At 42.9% G+C, this 5,899-nt stretch overlaps 1 protein-coding gene across 1 annotated transcript in view; it reads left to right on the top strand.

The window, feature by feature from the left end:
* Positions 1–2,409: 2,409 nt before the first annotated feature.
* MED10 (mediator complex subunit 10) overlaps positions 2,410–5,899 on the top strand; it is a 7,293-nt gene continuing 3,803 nt past the window's right edge. The window contains exons 1-2 of the mRNA XM_035894149.1: positions 2,410–2,413; positions 5,159–5,163. The gene's annotated coding sequence lies outside the window, so the exon portion shown is untranslated. The remainder of the gene's footprint in view (positions 2,414–5,158; positions 5,164–5,899) is intronic.

Below are 5,899 nucleotides of genomic sequence, written 5' to 3'. Positions count from 1 at the left end.
AGCACTAAGCTGATGTTTTCATGGAACTTTGTATTGCAGTCCTCAAGTCTTGCTCCTGTATGGTAATGGTCAAGAGGCCATGAATCTTCATGTGAAACTAGGATTTTTTTGCTTGCTGTGTGCATCACTTTACATCATCTGTCTGAATTTCTTCTGACACCTTGTTGCCCAGCCACCAAGCCTTTTCAGGTCCTTCTGCAGTTTCCTACAACCCATATTCATCTTTACTCCACAAGATAACTTTCTCATAAGCCAATTTTCTCATTGCACCATCTGATCTCCTTTCTGGGCCATCTATGAACACATTGAATAGCGCAATTTTCAGCCCAGTTCCCTGTAGAACTCCCCTGGGAACGATTCTCCCCTGCAAGAATTAGATGTTTGCCCCTATCGTGCATTTCCTATCTGGTCATCAGTTCTTTATGCAGTCTAGCATTTCTCCCCTTATTTCATTGCTTTAGTTTCTTAGAAGACTTTGGTTAAGGATTTCATCAGAAGCTGATGGGAAATTCAAGTAGATTGTATCAATTAGATCACTCTTATCTACATGCATGCTGACCCCTTGAAAAATTCATTAGAGATTTACAAAACAGGATTTTCTTTTACGTAATCTGTGCTACTCTTCCCAAATGGGTCATATTGATCCACATGGCCTCTCGTTCTATCCTTTATTACAAACCCTACTTAACTGCCCAGTGCAGATGTCCAGCTTACAAGACAGTAATTGCTCGCTCACTGTATGGAAATCAGGGTAGGAGTGCAATATGGTTACTTACATCATGAACCATGAAGTTTTATTTGTAAATCTTTCTGCCTCTATGTACCTATTGATCAACTGAGATATTTGTCAGTCTTTCTTTTTCTTTCTTCCTCCCTCCCTCCCTTCTCTCTCTCTCTCTCTCATATTGAAACACAAGTTTCTTTGTTTTACTTTTTTTCCCCTAAACAGGAAAACATTGGCCAAGCTGGTGATCATGAGAAAAAATTAACAACTGGTAATATAGCAATTTTTAATCATAAAAGCACTGTACACATTTATCTAACAAAATTCATTAATCTAACCTAACCATCCTAGTAAATATAGATTTAAGATGAGCTGATCTACATTTGATGTTCAACTTCCATTCTTTTTGTCTGTCAGATACTTGATCTGAGTTAGATGTGGTAATGGACATCTATCAGATTTCAGTCATCACATGCAAGCTAGAAGTCATGTTTGCGCAGTTCCAACAAGCTAGAAGTCATGTTTTCTCAGTTCCAACAGCCAAAGGCTTTCCCACAAAGAGGAGAGGAAGTTTTAACAGTACCCCAAAGCCCATTTTTGTTGCTGAATTTAAAGCAAGTTATTCTGCTTCATACTTCTGCTGAATGTGTTTGCCCATAAGCAAAGATGGATATAAAGCAAGTCTTTTGTTTGAACCCCAGCCTCTTGTGCTTGCAGAGCCACATCTGACACAATCACATGTATTTAGACTGTTCTTTCAAAATTTGCTCCCCCGTTCCTCATATTCAGATCTAATCTGGGAAGTACACCATACTCTACATTCTTTCTTCCCAAATATTAAAAATAGCTATTCTGTTCCTCAGACCAGGATCTCTCATGTGATCAGTACAAAGTGCTTGTATTAAAATCTCGTAATCACAGAATCACAGAATGGCAGGGCTTGGAAGGGACCTCCAGAGATCATCCAATCCAACCCTCCTGCTAAAGCAGGTTCACCTAGAGCAGGTTGCACAGGACATCATTCAGACAGGTTTGAATATCCCCAGAGAAGGAGACTCCACAACCCCCTTGGGCAGCCTGTTCCAGTGCTCCGTCACCCTCAAAGTAAAGAAGGCCTTCCTTATATTCAACTGAAACCTCTTATGTTTCAGTTTGTGCCCATTGCCCCTTGTCCTGTCACTGGGCACCACTGAAAAGAGTCTGGCTCTGTCCTCGTGACATCCACCCTTAAGATATTTGTACGTGTTGATGAGATCCCCCCTCAGTCTTCTCTTCTTCAGGCTGAACAAGCCCAGCTCTCTCAGCCTTTCCTCACAGGGGAGATGCTCCAGTCCCTTTATCATCTTTGTTGCCCCCTCTCAATGAGTTCCTCATCTTTTTTGAATTGGGGAACCCAGAACTGGACACAGTACTCCAGGTGGGGTCTCACCAGGGCAGAGTAGAGGGGGAGGATAACCTCCCTCGACCTGCTGGCCACGCTCCTCTTAATGCGCCCCAGGATACCATTGGCCTTCTTGGCAACCAGGGCACACTGCTGGCTCATGGTCAGCTTGTCATCCACGAGGACTCCCAGGTCCCTCTCAGCAGAGCTGCTTTCCAGGCAGCACAGCCTTCCGGCATATCAGCCATTCCTCCCAGTTTTGTGTTGTCAGTGAACTTGCTGATGGTACACTCTGTCCCCTCATCCAGGTCATTGATGAATAAATTGAACAAGACTGGGCCGAGTACTGAGTCCTAGGGAACTCCACTAGCCACTGGCCTCCAACTAGACTCTGTGCCGCCGATCACAACCCTCTGAGCTCTGTCATGCAGCCAGTTCCCAATCCACCTCACTGTCCACTCATCCAGCCCACACTTCCTGAGCTTCCCTATGAGGATGTTATGGGACACAGTGTCAAAAGCCATGCTGAAGTCAAGGTAGACAACATCCGCTGCTCTCCCATCATCTACCCAGCCAGTCATGCCATCATAGAAGGCTATCAGATTGATTTCCCCTTGGTGAATCTGTGCTGGGTACTCCTGAAAACCTTCTTTTCTTCCACTTGCTTAGTAATCCTGGGATTTCTGCTGTCCAGAGAACATTCTGCCAGCTATGGAAACAGGATGGTCAGCAACTGCTGATCAATAGACAATGGATTTATTTTATCATAGGATGACAATACTTGTCAAGGCCTAGAACTGATTAATTGCTTTTCGCAGCTGAGGTTTATTTTTACAATTTCACATTTGCCCAGTACTGTATTTTCCTTAATAATTAGTGCTCTTTACAGTCACTTGCTTTTTAATTTTGGGTTAGTGTACTTAATCTTATGAACTCCTGAACAGTGCTTTATATTTAGCAAAGACCCAACTTTCTGCTACTGAATTAGCTTGGTAACTCAGAACAGAAACTGACCATTAGTGGGTTTTTTTTACATTTTTGTTGTTGTCACTAATATCATAAACGGAAAAAATATAACTAATAAAAAGATACATCCAAGAAATTAAGAATTGCTGATTCTGATCGTTCTCATTGTGGAACAGAAATGGTCACACATTATAGCTAAAAATGCATAAAATACATGAAATCTTCTGATTGAATATCATCTCTATGTTAGTTCAGTTCTTATTTCAAATATTCATTCAAATCATTCATTGTGAATCAAAGCATCAGGTTCTTATCTGCAGTAAACTGACAGCAAATTCCTTTTAAATCAGTGATACTTTGGCAGACATGAAGGGCTGACTTTTAGTTTTAACTGACATTACTGGACTGATCTCAGTTTCAACTGCGAACAGACATACTGGAAATAAGTTATTTATAAAACATAGAGTTATTGTGATGTGCCACAGGAATTTTAACATGTCAGATAATCTTCCCACAGGGAACGCTGAATTATTTAATATAGGTTGATATTTTGTCATTCCCCAGATAATTCCATTGTGTTTTTTACTATCAAGTGAACTTCTGTCTGTCACCACTTCTGTTTCTTACACAGTTTAGAAAAACACTCATAATTAGCAGGTACAAGACAGGTGGGGAAGATAATGAGCCCTTATCGGATAATCAGCCGCTGGTTCCTCCATTTCTTTTTGCGTGATATACCAAACTCTGTCTTCCCATTGCTCAAGCAATACTTAATTTCTGCACAAAGTAGAACAGCCGCAGGGACTGAACAGACCCCACTGCCAAATATATCCCAGCCTCTGGGGTCAAGGGTTTTTCATAGAAGCATAGAATCATCTGGTTGGAAAAGACCTTTAAGATCATCGAGCCCAACCATACCTGTCCACTACTAAACCATGTCCCTAGGCACCTCATCTGCCCGTCTTTTAAATGACTCCAGGAATGGGGACTCGACCACTTCCCTGGGCAGCCCATTCCAGTGCCTGACAACCCTTTTGCTGAAGAAATTTTTCCTAATAGCCAATTTAAACCTCCCCTGGCACAACTTGAGGCCATTTCCCCTTGTCCTAGCACTTGTTACTTGGCAGAAGAGACCAACCCCCACCTGGCTACAGCCTCCTGCCAGGCAGTTTTAGAGGGCGATAAGGGCTCCCCTCAGCCTCCTCTTCTCCAGGCTGAACAACCCCAGTTCCCTCAGCCGCCCCTCACAGGACTGGTGCTCCTCTTTTGTAGGCTCCAATCCTTGTGGATAAAAAAGAGAGCTGCACGTATGACCCTTAGGCATGAGTTCTGTCCTTTTTGTGCCAAGGACTTCACAGAGACGATCCCTAACCCAGAGCTTGCACCAGCCGGCGGCAGCTTGCAGCTGTGGAGGGCAAGGCAAGTAATTTAATGAGGAATTTGACGGAACGCAGTGAAGCGACAGCCGCAGGCAGCCCCCACCAAACAGCAAAGGACAGCGTGGGAAAAAGCACGAAGCCACCTTTTTGAAAAGCTTTCAAGAAGGCAGCGGGCTCTGCACTGAACGTGGACTAGGACTGGAGTTCAGCCCCTGGGACAGGGTGGTAAGCAAATTGGAGCCAGTCACAAGTTTTGAATGGTCCCGAAAATGAGGCACGATTTTACATCTGTGCAACATGGGAAGGGGAACCACTCAAAAGCAGAGGGATTCCAGATGACGGTCTGAAAATATAAGTGACGTGCAAACATTTGTGGAGGAGGACAGAGGAAAGGATAATTGACAAAAATCCAACGAGAGTCAACTATAGCCGTTTTATAGGAGTGGACTGGCAGGAAAGGCTACGTCAAGAAAGGAAAGGAGAAAAATACATATACAATGCAAATAAACAAGCACATAAGAGTATTTTTACTTTCTGTTAGAAAAAATACAAGATTAAAGAAGTTCTCAGTTCAGAAATTTATTAATCGCACCTATGAAGAGTTTTTGATGATTGGTTTGTTTGGAGTTTGTTTTTTTTTTTCATAACTTGGAGCAATGGAAATGGGAAAGTGAGTAAAAATTAATTTCTCAGGGAACTTTTAGTTAGAAATTGTAACAGACCAGCGAAACTACTGAGAAATAGGAGTTTGAGGAGATTTTGTTCATATAGGTACACACATACGTATGTGGAGGATATTTTTGTATGTGTGTGTGTGTTTACACAGCCTTCAAAATTCAGAGTATTTTTAAATATAAGAAATATTTCTTTGCTTTAGCAGGAGGGTTGGGCTAGATGATCTCCTGAGGTCCCTTCCAACCCTTGCCATTCTGTGATTCTGTCTTTAAGAAGTCAAGGAGAGAGACACTTCAGGATCTAGATGCAGGAATCCATGCCTGGCAGGCCACAGCAATTAGTAGCTGAGTTTTCAAATCTCACCGTTTCGAAAGGGGCGCTGGCAATTTTCTCAAAGATCTTATTAATCCCGCCGCGTGCTTCCCGCTCCACTGGGACCCGCCGAAAAATTCCTAGAGGTGTTAACACGGTGACGAAAGAAGGGAAAGTGATCCGTGTTGTGAAGCTGCGATTATCCGGCATTTATGAAAAGATGCTAATTATAATGTAGCATCGATTACCTTCGGGGTAAAAACAAATGAATGAATGAATAAATAAATCCTCTCATTGTCTTTTTGGCATTTGATAAACCCGGAACGCCCCACGGGAACACCGACTCGCGCAGCTTCGGGGTTTATAGATCTTATCTCTGTCTCGAGGTCGGTTTTGGCCGTTTTTTTGGATAGCACGTGCAGATCCCTCCCCTCCCCCTCATTCACCTCAGCATCGCCCTCC

This window comes from Egretta garzetta, unplaced genomic scaffold (assembly GCF_000687185.1).
Source record: "Egretta garzetta isolate BGI_Z169 unplaced genomic scaffold, ASM68718v1 scaffold264, whole genome shotgun sequence".
Taxonomy (NCBI): Eukaryota; Metazoa; Chordata; class Aves; order Pelecaniformes; family Ardeidae; genus Egretta; species Egretta garzetta.
The sequence above is the reverse complement of the archived record's forward strand: the minus strand, read 5'-3'. Positions and strand labels throughout refer to the sequence as shown.